Source organism: Dryobates pubescens, chromosome 27 (genome assembly GCF_014839835.1).
Source record: "Dryobates pubescens isolate bDryPub1 chromosome 27, bDryPub1.pri, whole genome shotgun sequence".
Classification (NCBI taxonomy): Eukaryota; Metazoa; Chordata; class Aves; order Piciformes; family Picidae; genus Dryobates; species Dryobates pubescens.
The window spans coordinates 7,204,983-7,222,547 of NC_071638.1; the positions used below are offsets into that span (position 1 = coordinate 7,204,983).

At 46.1% G+C, this 17,565-nt stretch overlaps 1 protein-coding gene across 2 annotated transcripts in view; it reads right to left on the reverse strand.

The window, feature by feature from the left end:
• LOC104296364 (synaptotagmin-1) overlaps positions 1-17,565 on the reverse strand; it is a 524,009-nt gene that overhangs the window by 73,132 nt on the left and 433,312 nt on the right. The gene's annotated exons all lie outside the window — the stretch shown is intronic.

A 17,565-nucleotide genomic window follows, 5' to 3' on the forward strand; every position in this document is an offset into this window, starting at 1 on the left:
AACATCTGCAGGGATGGGGCCTCAACTACCTCCCTGAGCAACCTGTTCCATTGTTCTACCACCCTCATGGTAAAGAATTTCTTCCTAATGTCCAGCCTAAATCTACTCTTCTCTAATTTCAAACCATGGCCCCTGTCACTGTCACAGTCCCTCTCCATCCTTCTTGCAGGCTCCCTTCAGGTACTGGAAGGCTGCTATTAAGTCTCCCCAGAGCTTTGTCTCCTCGAGGCTGAATGACCTCAGCTCCCTCGAGCCTGCTAACTCTTCCACAAGTTTCCCAGCTTAAATCCTTGATAATTTCAAATTCATTCCAACAACTGGAGTTCACAGCAACCACCCTATATGGAGCCAAATTGCAAGATACACACTGGCTGCAAGTAAGTTAGCCTGCTCAGCATTTCCCCCCTGACAATCAGGGTCCCACAGAAACAGTTTGCCCTTTAAGACAATTCGTGACTGAGTATTCCTCCAGGTTATGTTGCAGTGGAACTCAATTAAAGCACATCACAGAACCACAGAAACATTTGGGCTGGAAAAGACCCTGGGGATCACCAAGTCCATGCATACACAACTACTAGACTGTTTTCTGAGGAAGAGGAACGTGTGTCTTCCCCCCCCCATACTTTTCTCACAGAAGTATAAAACACATTGTCATAGTCTGAAGGTGGAACTTCAGCCTTGTTCCTAACTGCAAAATAAGAGTAGGGATTTTCCACAGACTTTGAGTCAAAAAGGGAAATAAATTACCATTGGACACAGAATAATAACAATTGATAGGTCTATATCATTCCATTGGTTGGCTGAATAGCTTATACTTGGTTGCACAGAGAGCTCTTTCCTCTTTCTTCTTCTTCTGTTGCTTCTGCTTGCAGCTTTTCTCTCTCTCTCTGTGGCCTTGCCAGGATAATCTCTGTTTTGACTACTGTGTGTGAGGTAAGGCAAGGGAGGGAGGGGAGAGGGTTGCTAATGGTCCCTGTGGACTGCCCAGGAGGGCACTTCTGATCACAGAATCACAGAAACATTCAGGTTGGAAGAGACCCTCAGGATCACCAAGTCTAACCCAGAACTCTACTTTACAAGGGTCACCCCTAAACCACAGCCCCAAGCACCACATCCAAATCACCTTTAAATGCATCCAAGCTTGGGGACTCAACCACCTCCCTGGTGGCACATCCCAATGCCTGACCACTCTTGCCCTGAAAAGATGTTTCCTAATGTCCAGTCTAAACCTACCCAGTCAGAGCTTGAGGCTGTTCTCTCTTTTTTCTATCACTAATTACCTGTGGGAAGAGACCAGCAGCAGCCTCTGCAACCTCCTTTCAGGTAGTTGTAGACAGCAATGAGGTCTCCCTTCAGCCTCCTCTTTTTCAAGCTAAACAGCCCCAGTTCCTTCAGTCACTGATTGTTGAGTTGTAAATATATTTTGTACATATTCATTGCATTTTCTACTCTCTGGTTTTAGCTTACCTTTGGTAAATATAACTTCCATTTTGATTCTGAGTTTGGTTTTTTGGGGGGAATTTACTCTGGGGGTAATTTCCAATTAGCTGGGGAGGATGTGTAATTTCAACCCACCACACACACACACACACACATCAACCACAAAATATTCAGTATATAACCCCAACCCCCAGCCAAACAAAAGAGCCAATATAGACCAGGAAAGCACACAGTGTATCTCTTCTTACATCAGGGTGGCTGGAAGGATTTGGTTCTGCCTTTAGCCTTGCAGCCTAACCATCTGGGACCCTGCCAAACCAAACTTTTGCTGCTCATTGCCTAGTATCTTCCTAACAGTCCTGGCAAAGTGGGAGAGGCTTAATTGCATTCAGAATGATGGGAACTTTGTTTTAAAAGGAGGGAGAAGAGATTTGAGCTTGCAGACAGAGTAAAAAGAGGAGAATGCTGCTTAGAAATGATCACTGGCTTGTACGATCCAAGCTTCTTTCCTCCTTCCTTTCAGGTACAGCAATATCTCTAGGTGGGTAACAAGGTTGCTTTTGAGGCCAGAACAATCGAGTTACACTGAACAGCTCAATAAAGCATTGCAGACAGCAAAGTTTCTCTTTCAAAGAGAATAGTTCTTATGGTGTATGTCTGTTTCCACAACTTCTGGCAGCAGACTGTAAAGCACAGTTTTATGGAGATGAATCTCTTTGGGTCTGGTGTTTCGATAGAATAAATTGGAAGGTTGGTTGTTGTAAAGTTTTGGGGGTGTACCCCAGCTTTTTGTGAAGCCATTAGGTAATTTTTTTTTTGCAGGAGTTATGCACCTTTTCCCTCTAGCAAAAATGAAAAGGGGAAAAAAAAAGAGAGAACATGGTAATTTACCAGGTTCAAAGAGCCAAAGGGAAAGAAAGTCAGAACATGACCTAAAATGCTGAGAGAACCCTACTGAGAGCAAGAGGCTCAGATATTGTTACAGTTTGAAGGGGGAACTTTAGCCTGGTTCCCAACTGCAAAGACTGAAAGTAATGTAAGATTACCATTGGATACAAAAGGAAAATAATACTGAGGTCTATGTAATTCATTGGCTTGGTAGTGGGATATAGAGCAGAGGCATAAACAGTTCTTTCTTCCCTTCTTCTGTCACTTCGGCTTGCAACTTCTTCTCTCTCTCCTGTGGCCTTGCCAGGGGATCTCTGTTTTGACTACAGGTTGGACTTGATGATCCTTGGGGTCTCTTCCAACCTTAGTTATACTGTGATACTGTGATACTGTGACTACGGTGTGAGGTAATGGAATGGAAGGAGGGAGTGGGGAAGGAGGTGAACGGTCCCCTGGATCCATCTGGGAAGGTCTGAACACTTTTCCTGTGTTGTTTATGAGTTGTAAGTATCTATATATGGTACATCTATTGTATATTTGGTACATACTCATTGCATTTCATATTTCTAGATTGTAGTTTGCTTGTAAATAGAGCTTCATTTGTTTCCATCCCAAACTGAGCTGGTCTGGAGATTTTATTTTGGGGGTAGTTCTCCAAATCAGTTGAGGGATAGTTTCAACCCACCACACATATTCATGGATGCAGAGGGTATTTCTTAGAGAAAAGATGTCCTGAGGACTTCACTATCCATTAAAAAGCAACCAAAATGTTCCCTTCCAAACCTCAAGCTTCCAAGTCTTTCAAAAGAACTTGAACACCAACCAGTAAGCCAAACTTCCAGCAGCAGTATCACAGTATCACAAAGGTTGGAAGAGACCCCAAGGATCATCAAGTCCAACCTGTCCCAACAGACCTCATGACTAGACCATGGCACCAAGTGCCACGTCCAATCTCCCCTTGAACACCTCCAGGGACGGCGACTCCACCACCTCCCTGGGCAGCACATTCCAATGACGAACGACTCGCTCAGTGAAGAACTTTTTCCTCACCTCAAGTCTAAACCTCCCCTGGCACAGCTTGAGACTGTGTCGCCTTGTTCTGGTGCTGGTTGCCTGGGAGAAGAGACCAACCCCTTCCTGTCTACAACCACCTTTCAGGTAGTTGTAGAGGGCAATAAGGTCACCCCTGAGCCTTCTCTTCTCCAGGCTAAACAATCCCAGCTCCAGTGGAACATACAATCACTTCACAGGGTCATAGGATGTCAGAGGTTGGAAGATATCATTAAGTCCAACCTCCCTGCCAGAGCAGGACCACAGAATCTAGCTCAGGTCACAGAGGAATGCATCAAGATGGGCCTTGAAAGTCTCCAGAGAAGGAGACTCCATAACCTCTCTGGGCAGCCTGTTCCAGTGTTCTGTCACCCTTACAGTAAAGAGGTTTCCCCTTGTGTTGAGGTGGAACCTCCTGTGCTGCAGCTTACATCCATTGCTCGTTGTCCTATCACAGAGAGCAAGGGAGCAGAGCCTGTCCCCTCCCTCCTCATCCCCAGTCCTCAGATATTTACAAACATTTATTAAATCTCCTCTCAGTCTTCTCTTTTCCAGACTAAAAAGCCCCAGGTCCCTCAGCTTCTCCTCATCCAGTCCCCTTTTTCTCTAGGCTTGGATATCCATTGTAAGGACACATTCTAGGTACTCAGTTTTAGTTCCTCCTTCATCAAAGAGTGTGTGGGCCTGTCTCGGAACACTTCCTTGGGGCTGTGGGATTCTTTGCTGGTCCCAGCAATGGACTGGAATGATACATATTTAAAAAAGAAATAAATCTTGTAGTGCTTGTTACTTTTTAATTTTAAAAACCTTAAAGCCAGCAACAATAATACAATGCAACATAACACCTTGAGTCCTGTGTCCAGTTCTGGGCCCCTCAGTTCAGGAAGGATGTTGACTTGCTGGAACAAGAGAAGGGCAGAGAAGGGCAACAAAGTTGGTGAGGGGCTTGGAACACAGCCCTATGAGGAGAGGTTGAAGGAGCTGGGGTTGCTTAGCCTGGAAAGGAGGAGACTCAGGGGTGACCTTATTGCTCTCTACAACTACCTGAAGGGAGGTTGTAGACAGGTGGAGGTTGGTCTCTTCTCCCAGGCAGCCAGCACCAGAACAAGAGGACACAGTCTCAGGCTGCGCCAGGGGAGGTTTATGCTGAATGTTAGGAAGAAGTTCTATACAGAGAGAGTGATTGCCCATTGGAATGGGCTGCCTGGGTACGTGGTAGAGTCACTATCATTGGAGGTGTTCAGGAGGAGACTTAATAGGGTGCTTGGTGTCATGGGTTAGTTGATTAGGTGGTGTTGGATTAGTTGATAGGTTGGACGCGATGATCTTGAAGTTCTCTTCCAACCTGGTCTGGTCTATTCTATTCTATTCTATTCCATTCTATTCTATTGCATTCTATATGCTGAACTGATTGTTACAAGTTGGCAATGAGACCCAGAGTCTATAATAGATAATTCCCTGCTCAGTGATCACCAGAGGTCAGGAAACAGTTCTGTACAGTTAGGAAGTGCTCAAGAGCAAACAAACCAAAACAGCTCAGGATGCCAACACCTTCATCAGTGACATGGACAGTGGCATAGAGGCTCCCTCAGCAAGGTCACCAGTGACACCAGACTGTATGGTGCAGCTGACAGGCTGGAGGGAAGGGATGCATCCAGATGGACCTGGACAGGCTGCAGAGCTGGGCCCAAGCCAAGGTTCATGAGGTTCAACAAGACCAAGTGCAAGGTCCTGCAGCTGGGTTAGGGCAATCCCCTGCATTGATATAGGCTGGGCAGGGACTGGCTTGAGAGCAGCCATGAAGAAAAGGACTTGGGGGTGCTGGTGGATGAGAAGCTCAGCATGACTCACCAGTGTACACTTGCAGCCCAAAAAGCCAACCAGAGCCTGGGCTGCAGCAAGAGAAGTGTGGCTAGAAGGGCGAGGGAGGCGATTCTCCCCTTCTGCTCCACTCTGGTAAGACCCTACCTGGAGCACTGTCTCCAGTTCTGGACACTGCATATACTGTCATAAATCCCAGCACAGATTCAGCCATGGATGTCAGCTGTATAATCTGCACAGCTCTAACTGAGCCTGCAATGGCATGGTGACAGCAAAACACGTTCCTGCTCCCCTGACATTCCAGTCTGGAAGCCCATATTGGCTAGGCTAATGGTGAAGCTGCTGTGTCACTTGCAGCTTGTTCAGAATGGCAGAAATCAATTGCTTATTGATTGGTGTTAGCATGGTCACAGCTCACACAGCCGCCTGGTGCTCTCCATGGTTGCTGTTCTATTACATGGTAGACTTGGTTTAAATTAGCCTGGTTGATTCACGAAGCTCTGAATGAGACTGAAACAAGGCTATATTCAAAATCTCATTTTTGTGCTCCATCTTAGAGACCTTTGTACCACCCAACAGTGCTGTCACTTCCAGATTCACTAGGTACAGCTCTGGTTGTAGCAGCACAGAACCTGTATTCCATTGTACTCATCAGAAACCTGTGTCATTGACACAACATCCAAACATATCTATTTTGGAAGGCACTTTTAAATCAATATCTTGTTTCTAATTGTTCCTCTGGGTGGATTTGTGTGTGTGTGTGTGTGTGTGTGTGTGTGTGTGTGTTTGCCTGTTTAGGGTTTTTTAAAACTGGGGGTGGTGGTGGTGGTGTGTTGTTGTTGTTTGGAGGTAGGGTTTTTGTATACTGCATCCAGTTCTGCAGCCCCTATCACAGGAAGGATCTGGAGGTGCTGGAGCATGTCCAGAGAAGGGCCATGAGGATGAGCAGAAGGCTGGAGCTGCTCTGCTATGAGGACAGACTAAGGGAGTTAGGGCTGTTCAGTCTGGAGAAGAGAAGGCTCCCAGGAGACCTTCTTGTGGCCTTCCAGTATCTGAAGGGGCTACAAGAAAGGTGGGGAGGGGCTTTTTAGGGTGTCAGGGAGTGATAGGACTGGGGGGAATGTTGCAAAACTAGAAGTGGGTTGATTCAGATTGGAAGTTAGGAAGAAGTTCTTCAGCATGAGGGTGGTGAAAGACTGGCACAGGTTGTCCAGGGAGGTGGTGCCTGGAGGATTTTGTAGCCAGGCTGGATGTGGCTGTGAGCAACCTGCTGTAGTATGAGGTGTCCCTGCCCATGGCAGGAGGGTTGGAACTGGGTGATCCTTGAGGATCCTTCCAACCCTGACAATTCTGTGATTCTATAATTCTATTTGTGTTAAGACTAGAGTATGTTTGGTAAGCACAACATGGTGTTAAGGCTGTTGTTTCTGATCTGAGTGCTTGAGCAGAGGCTGGAGGAGGTACTTTATGGTTATTGCTACAGAGACCATCACCTCTCACAAGCTTTTCCCCATCTGTAATCATGGTATGCTTCTGTGCAAATACTGCAGCAATCTACACAGAAGAGCAATTTTATGAGAGCATTTAGTGCATTTTTAGCCTCTTTTAATGTAATTTTAGCTGCAGGAAGCAGGGAAAAGCAGACAGCATCATGTAAATAGTCAATTTTCCATAGATCACTACAAAGCCATGGGGAATGGGAACAGATAATGGGTTAATTCCACTGAATAACTTGAGGAAAAAGCATAGGTACCTCTCTAAATGCCTACAGAATCATGTTTAGTACTTTATTGTTGATATTAAAATCTCTATTAACTGCATTCAGTATTGTGTGTACTTCGCAGGCTCACAGGCTATTAGGGGTAGGAAGGGACCTCCAGAGACCATCGAGTCAAGAGGGGATTGGTGACACTTGGTGCCATGATCTAGTCATGAGGTCTGTGGTGACAGGTTGGACTCGATGATCTTTGAGGTCTCTTCCAACCTTGGTGATACTGTGATACTGTGAGTCCAACCCCGCTGCCAGAGCAGGATCATAGAATCTAGTGCAGGTCACACAGGAATGCATCCAGATGGGTCTGGAAAGTGCCCAGAGAAGGAGTCTCCACAATCCCTCTGTGGAGCCTGTTCCAATGTTCTCTGATCCTCACAGAGGAGAAGTTCCTCCTCATGTTAAGGTGGAACCTCCTGTGCTGTAGTTCTATCCATTGCCCCTTGTCCTAGCAGAGGGTGCAAATGAGCAGAGTCTGTCCCTTCCCTCTTGATTCCCAGCCCTCAGATATTTATAAACACTTATTAAATCCCCTCTCAGTCTTCTCCTCTCCAGAATAAACAGCCCCAGGGCTCTCAGCCTCTCCTCACCAGGCAGTGCTGCAGTCCCTTCATCATCCTTGTAGCCCTCTGTTGGACTCTCTCAAGCAGATCCCTGTTCCTCTTGCACTGGGGAGCCCAGAACTGGATGCAATATTCCAGGTGAGGTCTCACCAGGGCATTTTATCTTTGCATGACTACCACAAGTCTTCTGTTTCTGAGCTTAAAAACCACAAAAACCCCAACAACAACCCCTGTACGCTGCACTGGTTAGGCCACACCTCGAGTAATGTGTCCAGTTCTGGGCCCCTCAGTTTAGGAAGGAGGTTGACTTGCTGGAAGGTGTCCAGAGAAGGGCAGCGAAGTTGGTGAGGGGTTTGGAACACAAGCCCTATGAGGAGAGGCTGAGGGAGCTGGGGTTGCTTAGCCTGGAGAAGAGGAGGCTCAGGGGTGACCTTATTGCTCTCTACAACTACCTGAAGCGGGGTTGTAGTCAGGCAGGGGTTGGTCTCTTCTCCCAGGCAACCAGTGGCAGAACAAGAGGACACAGTCTCAAGCTGTGCCAGGGCAGGTTTAGGCTGGATGTCAGGAAGAAGTTCTACACAGTGAGAGTGATTGCCCATTGGAATGGGCTGCCCGAGGAGGTGGTGGAGTCACCATCACTGGAGGTGTTCAGGAGGAGACTTGATAGGGTGCTTGGTGCCATGGTTTAGTTGATTAGGTGGTGTTGGATGATAGGTTGGACACGATGATCTTGAAGGTCTCTTCCAACCTGGTTTATTTTATTCTATTCTAACCCAACAATATTTTAGCAATATTTGCCAGGAAAAGCACTGCAAGTGGCAATGCTGCATTGAAGCAAAAAAAATCCCAACAAAGCAATCACTAGAGGTGTGGTTTGCAGGAGATAATTACAAACCCCTGCAGGGCTAGGTGGTAGAGATGAGTGCTTCTGGTCTGGTGATTATCTCGTGGAGGTGCCTTATTGTTATTATAGATTTCTTTCAGTCCTATGTATAAATAATTTATGTTAGCAAATTACTTTGATCTCTGATGGAAGCTGCAAGTTAGTGTTAGAAACTTCCAGCTGGGAGGTTCACAGACATTAACCTGGTCCTGTATAATGCCTAAACAGCAATCAAAAGACTCTCTTCATCCAAGCAACTTCATAACTCCATTACATTTAAAGAGGATGCAATGGAGCGGAACACAAATGACATAGTGCTGGTAATACTTCTTCAGCTTAGAAAAAGCCATTTGAAGTCCTACTGAGAGCCTGGACTTTTTAGACACAACTCTAAGAGGCTGCTGCCTGTCTCACATTTCTTCTTGCGTTTGTCAGTAGACATTTTTGCCTTGACAAGTGCAGTCTCCTAATGAGCTACAGAGAAAAATGCTATTTATGCAGGTTACAGGATCACAGAATTATTGAGGCTGGAATAGACCTCTGAGATCATCAAGTCTAGCCTATGACCTAACACCACCACATCAGCTAAACCCTGCCACCAAGTGCCACAGCCATGCTTTTCCTAAAGACCTCCAGTGATGGTGACTCCACCACCTCCCTGGGCAGTCCATCCCAGTGCCTAATCAGCCCTTCTGTGAGGAAGTGCTTCCTGATATCCAACGTAAACCTCCCCTGGCACAGCTTCAGGCCATGCCCTCTTGTCCTGGCACAAGTTGCCTGGGAGAAGAGCCTGACCCCTACCTGACTACAACTTTCTTTGAGGGAGTTATAGAGGGTGATAAGTCTCCTCTTCTCCAGGCTGAACACCCCCAGCTCCCTCAGCCTCTGCTCATCAGCCTTTCTCTCCAGCCCCCTGCCCAGTTTGGTTGCTCTTCTCTACTTCAGCACCTCAAGATCTTTCCTGAAGTGAAGGGCCCATAGCTGCACATAGTGCTCGAGGTGAGGCCTCACCAATGCTGAGTACAGGGCAGGACTACAGCTCTGCTCCTGATGGCCACAGTATTCCTGATCCAAGCCAGGATGCCATTGGCCTTCTGTGCCCCCTGAGATCACTACTGGCTCCTGTTCAGCTGCTGTCACCCAGCACTGTCAGGTTCCTTTAAAGCCAGGCTGCTCTCCAGCCACTCATCCCCCAGTCTGTAGCACTACTCTCAATTGTGCTGCAGACTCCCTGCCAGCAATCTCTATCTTCTTAATATAAACATTCTCCACATTTTTGTGCAAGGTATTACAAGAGAATCAATGCTTGCATCTCCCCTGGTAAAACAACACCAAAATAGTGACCCACAGCCCCATATGCTTTTTTATGTTGTTTCCAATTAGATTTAAGACTCCCAAACAGTCAGTAGATGAAAGATATAAACACATGAGGTGGGTGCCCAACTCCAATACCTCCTTTTGATTGTGGGTATTTAGGTAAGCCTGAGAGAAATACAACAGGGTGTGTGTTAGGGGCAAAGACCCAAAGTACAATCTTCCACAAATCAATATTTACAAGGGAAGTTCCTGTTTACTGTAGAGTTTTCACACCAACCACAATGTTGTAAAACTCTGTGGAGAAGATAGGGACAGCATACAAGTGGGTTATACACTGAATTAGTCTTCCCAACTAAACTGTAATGAGAATAGAATAGAATAGAATAGAATAGAATAGAATAGAATAGAATAGAATAGAATAGAACAGAGTTAACCAGGTTGGAAGAGACCTTCAAGATCATCAAGTCCAACCTATCACCCAACACAATCTCATCAACTAAACCATGGCACCAAGTGCCTCATCCAGTGTCTTCTTAAACACTTCCAATGATGGTGACTCCACCACCTCCCTGGGCAGCACATTCCAATGGCCAATCACTCTTTCTGTGAAGAGTTTCTTCCTAACATCCAACCTAAACATTCCCTGGCACAGCTTGAGGCTGTGTCCTCTTGTTCTGGTGATGGTTGCCTGGGAGAAGAGACCAACTCCCACCTGGCTACAACCTCCCTTCAGGGAGTTGTAGAGAGCAAGGAGGTCTCCCCTGAGCCTCCTCTTCTCCAGGTTAAGCAACCCCAGCTCCCTCAGCCTCTCCTCAGAGGGCTGTGCTCCAAACCCCTCCCCAGCTTTGTTGCCCTTCTCTGGACACCATCCAGCAACTCAACATCTTTCCTAAACTGAGGAGCCCAGAACTTGACACAGGACTCAAGCTGTGGCCTAACCAGTGCAGTGTACAGGGGCAGAATGACCTCCTTGCTCCTGCTGGCAAATGACAGAATCTCTAACCTCAATCTATGTGTCCCTAGGCTTCAGATAGTTGTGAGGACATTGGATTCTGTCTACACATGGAGACTGTAAATTCAAGGAACACATTTTTCTTGGCATGTAAGCCATGAATGCACTAAGCTGCAAAGGTGTAACAGAAACATATGGATGAAGAAATGAATGAAGAAATGGAGAAGAAATTAAGAAATGGATAAGAAATGGATGAAGAAATGAATGAAGAAATAGATAAGAAATGGATAAGAAATGGGTAATAAATGGATGAAGAAATTAATGAAGACATGTATAAGAAATGGGTAAAAAATGGATGAAGAAATGGGTAAAAAAGGGATGAAGAAATGGATAATAAATGAATGAAGAAATGTATAAGAAATGGATGAAGAATGGATTAGAAATGGATGAAGAAATGTACAAGAAATGGATGAATAAATGGATGAAGAAATGGAGACCAAATGGATGGATAAATGTATGACATGGACTGGCCTCAAATTCAATCAAGCCACCATATCAAGCGGGTAGAATTAGCAACTCATATACATAGCAAGGATCTACAACTTGGGAAGAATTACTCCTCCACATCCCCTAGGACAAATACTGGGAAAAAGAAATACTGATTTGTTGGGCTCCCCTTTTGATTTCTTATTTAAATATGAAATTTTATTGCCACAACATCTGTCTCCAACATTACCAGCTTCAGAAGCATTCATTTTGGATGAATACGTGGTTAAAGACACAAACTAGGAGATTTCAAACCCACAATAGGTATAATCAGGAAAGGAAGACAACCTTCTTGTCTTACACTTGCAGCTCAGGAGCCAGGTGACCTCACAGCACAAAGATGATGCTGCCACATGTATGCAGAGGAGTGGAAAGAGAGGAAGCTCTTAAAACTCAGTTTGCATGAATAGGCTAGAAATAGATGGTGCAGCAAAGATAAAGAACTAGAAAGAGGGGAAAAAAAAACACTGGAGCTAATTTGTCAGCCCATTACTTGTAGCACTTAGTGAAACTGTCCCATGATAGCTGGGATAGCTGTGACTGGGTAGGTTTAGATTGGACATTAGGAAACATTTTTTCAGGGCAAGAGTGGTCAGGCATTAGAATGTGCTGCCCAGGGAGGTGGTGGAGTCACCAACCTTGGATGAGTTGGTGCTTGGGGCTATGGTTTAGGGGTGAACCTTGTAGAGTAGGGTTCTGCATTGAACTTGGTGATCCTGAGGGTCTTTTCCAACATGAAATGTTCTGTGACTGTGGTCCTGTAATACGTATGCATACCAAGTACCACTGTACCCCACAGCCTATGAACTATTTTTGGGATGAAGTCCTGAGAGTGAATAGGAGAGGCAGAGCTCTCTCCAGCCTTTGCAATCAGAAGGTTGATTACAGAAGTAGCTGCTTGCGACTTCCAAAGTGTTGACTATAAACCCAGGCAGTACAAACTCAAGGACTTTAAGAACTAAAGCATGAATCTAGCAAGCCGAACAATTCCTTTGCTGCCTAAAAGAATTTTATGCCCACAAACAGAGCAGCCATGCTGCTACACACCTGGCTGGAAATAGGTGCTAAATGCTTCCGGGGAGAAGAAAGAACCTTCTTCATGACTGTACCTACTCCACTTCTGAAGAAATTATTTTAAAACAATAAAATATGAACAGGCAAATGCCCTCCTGCACATTTTCTCTTTCAGGGATCAGTCTTGGTTTGCAGGAATAACCCACTTGTCTTACTGAATGGCAATACAGAATGACTGTGACCAAAAGTCTCTCCTGTTTGATTTCGCTAAGGTTGTTTCAGAAGTGCTTCCATAGATGATCAGGTAGTGATCAGGAAGTGGATGGGAACTGATTGAAGGAAAGAAGTCAGAGAGTTGTGGTCAATGGGATGGAGTCTAGTTGGAGGCCTGTACCTAGTGGAGTCCCTCAGGCATCAGTACTGGGACCAGTTCTGTTCAATACATTCATCAATGACCTGGATGAGGGCACAGAGAGCACTGTTAGCAAGTTTGCTCATGACACCAAACTGGGTGGAGTGAATGACTCAGGAAGGTTGTGTTGCCATTCGGAGAGACACTTAGCCAGGCTGGGAATTGGGCAGGGAGAAATTGAATGAAATTCAAGAAGGGCAAGGGAAGAGTCTTGCACCTGGGAAAGAATAACCCCATGGAGCAGTATAGGTTGGAGACAAGAGGATGGAGCCAGGCTCTGCTGGCTGATGCCCAGACAGCACAAGGGGCAACAGTGGAAGCTGAGGCATAGGAAGTTCCATGGAAACAGGAAGAAGAATTATTTCCCTGGGAGGGTGACAGAACCCTGGAACAGGCTGCCTAGGGAGGTTGTGGAGTCTCCCTGTCTGGAGATACTCAAGACCTGCCTGGATGTGTTGCTGTGTGATGTGGTCTAGGTGATCCTGCTCTGGCAGGGGGGTTGGACTGGATGATCTTCCAAGTTCCCTTCCAGCCTCTAACACTGATTCTGTGAGATTATACTCTCTTCAAATGTTCAAACTTGGGCATAAAAGGAAGCTCCTGCTTATGTAATGTGTTCAGTTACAAGTCATATAACAAGTAAATTAAAAAAACAAAGCAAAGTGAAATAGGCTACAGCAGGGGATCTCAGAAGAAACAGCAGGTTGTTGAGACAGAGGTCCAGAGGGCTCATTTTGGATGCTGCAAAAAAGCAACTAGCAGGCTAAACAAGAGACAGAAAGGGGATTGATGCTAGGTGAACAAAGAACATAAATAGAAGTAAAGGTAAGCTTTAAAAGGGAGAAGTTTTAGGGCAGGCAAGGAACAATCTTTCAGGGATCTCTTGGAGAGAATCCAACATAGAACCACGAGGATGATTAGGGGACTTCAGCATCTCCTGTAGGAGGAGAGACTGAGAGCCCTGGGGCTGTTTAGTCCAGAGAAGAGAAGGCTAAGAGGGGATCTGATCAATGTCTATCAATATCTGAGAGGTGGGTGTCAAGTGGATGGGGGCAAGCTCTTTTGGGTGGTGCCCAGTGACAAGCCAAGGAATAAAAAGTACAAGCTGGAACACAGAAGACTTCACCTCACCATGAGGAGAAACTTCTTTACAGTGAGGGCCACAGAGCCCTGGAAGAGGCTGCCCAGAGAGGTTGTGGAGTCTCCTTCTCTGGAGACTTTCAAATCCCATCTGAATGCGTTCCTGTGTGGGCTACCCTGGGTGATGCTGCTTTGGCAGGGGAGTTGGACTTCATGGTCTCTGGAGGTCCCTTCCAACCTCTAACGTTCTGTGATACTGTGAATATGTTGAAGGTATCGGGAGCTGGCATCTGTAGAGATACAGTCATGGTATAAAGTAAGAGTGAGGAAAAGCCAAGAGAAATGGTTTAATTGCATATTCATCTTGACTGATTTCCTCACTTGAGTCCTACTCTCTGCCTCCTTTGTGATACAACTTCTGTATGCCAGCACTACATTTTAGTGCTTTAAGGGGACACACCTAGCAGGATCATTCTCTGCAAATGAAAAACTACTTTCCCCTTCCTCTGGGCAGCACTACTTGACACAGAATTTCTTCACAAATCTCTGTCTTGTAATTGCAATATATATAGAGAGAAAGGTAGTGGATTGCACTTCTTTTACCTGCCATAATTATGTGATATTCTGCAGCCTAATGGTAATGCAAACGTGAGAGCAAGTCGGGCAATAATTTGACCCAGCCAATCTCATTAAAAAATTAACAAGTCAGGTTTTGTCCTCCTTATAGTCCTCTTCATTCTGTTTTAAACTTTTTAGAGAGAACACTTTTATTACTTCTTTCTAAAAAGCACCAAAGAGGGAACCCTGTTACTGTTATTAGCAGAAAAATGACACTTCACGGTCATCAGCTTAAAAGCATTACAAATCCTCTTGCAAAATGAGAAACGCTGTGGACAAAGGCCCTCCAAATCAAAGATTAGAATAAAACACACTCTCTGATTTCCAAACAAGAGACCAGGCTACCAAACATACCCAGCTCCTAATTAAACAAGAAGAAAATGAATTTCTGAAATAAATGGGAAAGGGAGGAATTAATTAAAAGAAACATCTACGCCTGAACACCACCGCCTGGTGCTCTCTGACTCCTTGCCTGGCTGCTCTGCTTTAATGATTGCATCTCACTCTGCTTTGCCACTTGGCTTCTCCTCAGCTCCTGCCTCATCATGTTTCTAAATGTCATTTGCATTTGTGCAAGCCAGTGCACAAAATAAAATTAATTTAACTGAATGGCACATTAATATTATTACTTTAGACAGCATGGAAAACTTATTAAGTATAGCATGTCACAAGGCTGCTCTACCAGTGAGTGGTCCAAGTACCACAGTGAAAGGAAATGCTGTGCAGTTGAAAGATGTATTCATTTATTTTTTCACAGCATCACAGAATGTTAGGGGCTGGAAGGGACCTCAAAAGCTCATCCAGTTCAAACCCCCTGCCAGAGCAGGATCACCTAGACCACACAACACAGGAACACATCCAGGCAGGTCTGGAATATCTCCAGACAGGGAGATTCCACAACCCCTCTGGGCAGCCTCTTCCAGGGTTCTGTCACCCTCACAGGGAAAAAAAATTCTTCCTCCTGTTTCCATGGAAATTCCTATGCCTCAGCTTCCACCATTGCCCCTTGTGCTGGCATTGGGTATCACCCAGTACAGCCTGGCTCCATCCTCTGGGCACTCACCCATGCAGGGTGCAATCTTTATCACCATCAATAAGGTCACCTCTCAGGCTCCTCCTCTCCAAGCTACAGAGCCCTCAGCTCCCTCAGGCACTCCTCATAAGGAAGATGTTCCACTCCCCTAATCATTTTTGTGGCTCAGCACTGGACTCTTTCAAGGAGTTCCCTGAGGTTCTTCCTGAACTGAGGGGCCCAGAACTGGACACAATACTCCAGATGTGGCCTCACCAGGGCAGAGTTAAGGGGAAGGAGAACCGCTCCCAACATACTTACCACAGCCCTTCTAATCCACCCCAGAATGCCATTGGCCTTCTTGGCCACAACAGCACATTGGTAGCTCATGGTCGTTCTCCCATCCACTAGAACCCCCAGATCCTTTTCTCCTTCGCTGCTCTCCAACAGGTCAGTCCCCAACCTGTACTGCTCCATGGGGTTGTTCTTTTCCAGGTGCAAGACTCTACACTTCATTGCCTCACATACACGATCACAGTATCACAGTATCACAGTAACTAATGTGGGAAGAGACCCCAAGGATCATCAAGTCCAACCTGTTCCAACAGACCTCACAACTAGATCATAGCACCAAGCGCCACGTCCAATCTCCCCTTGAACACCTCCAGGGACGGCGACTCCACCACCTCCCTGGGCAGCACATTCCAATGACGAATGACTCGCTCAGTGAAGAACTTTTTCCTCACCTCGAGTCTAAACCTCCCCTGACACAACTTGAGACTGTGTCCCCTTGTTCTGGTGCTGGTTGCCTGGGAGAAGAGACCAACCCCCACCTGGCTACAACCACCCTTCAGGTAGTTGTAGAGGGCAATGAGGTCGCCTCTGATCCTTCTCTTCAACTTGAACTTCATTCAATTTCTCCCTGCCCAATTCTCAGCCTGGCTGTCTCTCTGAATGGCAGCAGAACCCTCCTGGGTCATCCATTCCACCCAGTTTGGTGTCATCAGCAAACTTGCTGACAGCACTCTCTGTGCCCTCATCCAGGTCATTGATGAATATATTGAACAGCTCTGGCCCCAGTACTGGCCCTTGAGGGACTCTACTAGATACGGGCCTCTAACTAGACTCCATCCCATTGACCACAACTCTCTGACTTCTTTCCTTCAACCAGTTCCCATCCACCTTACTACCTGATCATCCAGACCACAATGCCTCAGTTCAGCTGCAAGGACACTGTGGCAGACAGTGTCAAATGCTTTACTGAAATCAAGATAAACCACATCCACTGCTCTACCATCATCTATCCACCTGCTTATGTCCTCAGTCACTCTAAGAAGTCAAAGCACAAAGCTTTTCCTTAATTATTAGTATATTATATGTGCATTGCAGTCACTCTACAGAATGTCAAGTCCTTGTCCTGCTGTGATGGGGTACAGGAAGCCACAGTACCCTTGCTTAATTTGCAAACATCCAGCTTAACACTTCATTAGAATAGAATAACCTAGACTAGACTAGACTAGAATAAAATAGAATAGAATTAACCAGGTTGGAAAAGACTGTCAAGATCATCAAGTCCACCCTATCATCCAACACCACCTCATCAATTAAACCGTGGCACCAAGTGCCTCATCCAGTCTCTTCCTAAATACCTTCAGCGATGGTGACTCCACCACCTCCCTGGGCAGCACATTCCAATGGCAAATCACTCTTTCTACGAAGAACTTCTTCCTAACATCCAGCCTAAACCTCCCCTGGTGCAGCTTCAGACTGTGTCCTCTTGTTCTGGTGCTGGTTGCCTGGGAGAAGAGACCAACTCCCACCTGGCTACAACCTCCCTTCAGGTAGTTGTAGAGAGCAATAAGGTCTCCCTTGAGTCTCCTCTTCTCCAGGCTAAGCAACCCCAGCTCCCTCAGCCTCTCCTCACAGGGCTGTGCTCCAGACCCCTCCCCAGCTTTGTTGCCCTTCTCTGGATGTGTTCCATCAAGTCAACATCTTTCCTAAACTGAGGGGCCCAGAACTGGACACAGGACTCAAGGTGTGGCCTAACCAGTGCAGTGTACAGGGGCACAATGACCTCCCTGCTCATGCTGGCCACACTGTTCCTGATACAGGCCAGGATGCCATTGGCCTTCTTGGCCACCTGGGCACACTGCTGGCTCAATTCTACTGCCAAGAGTATGTTTGTTTCCAAAAGCAAT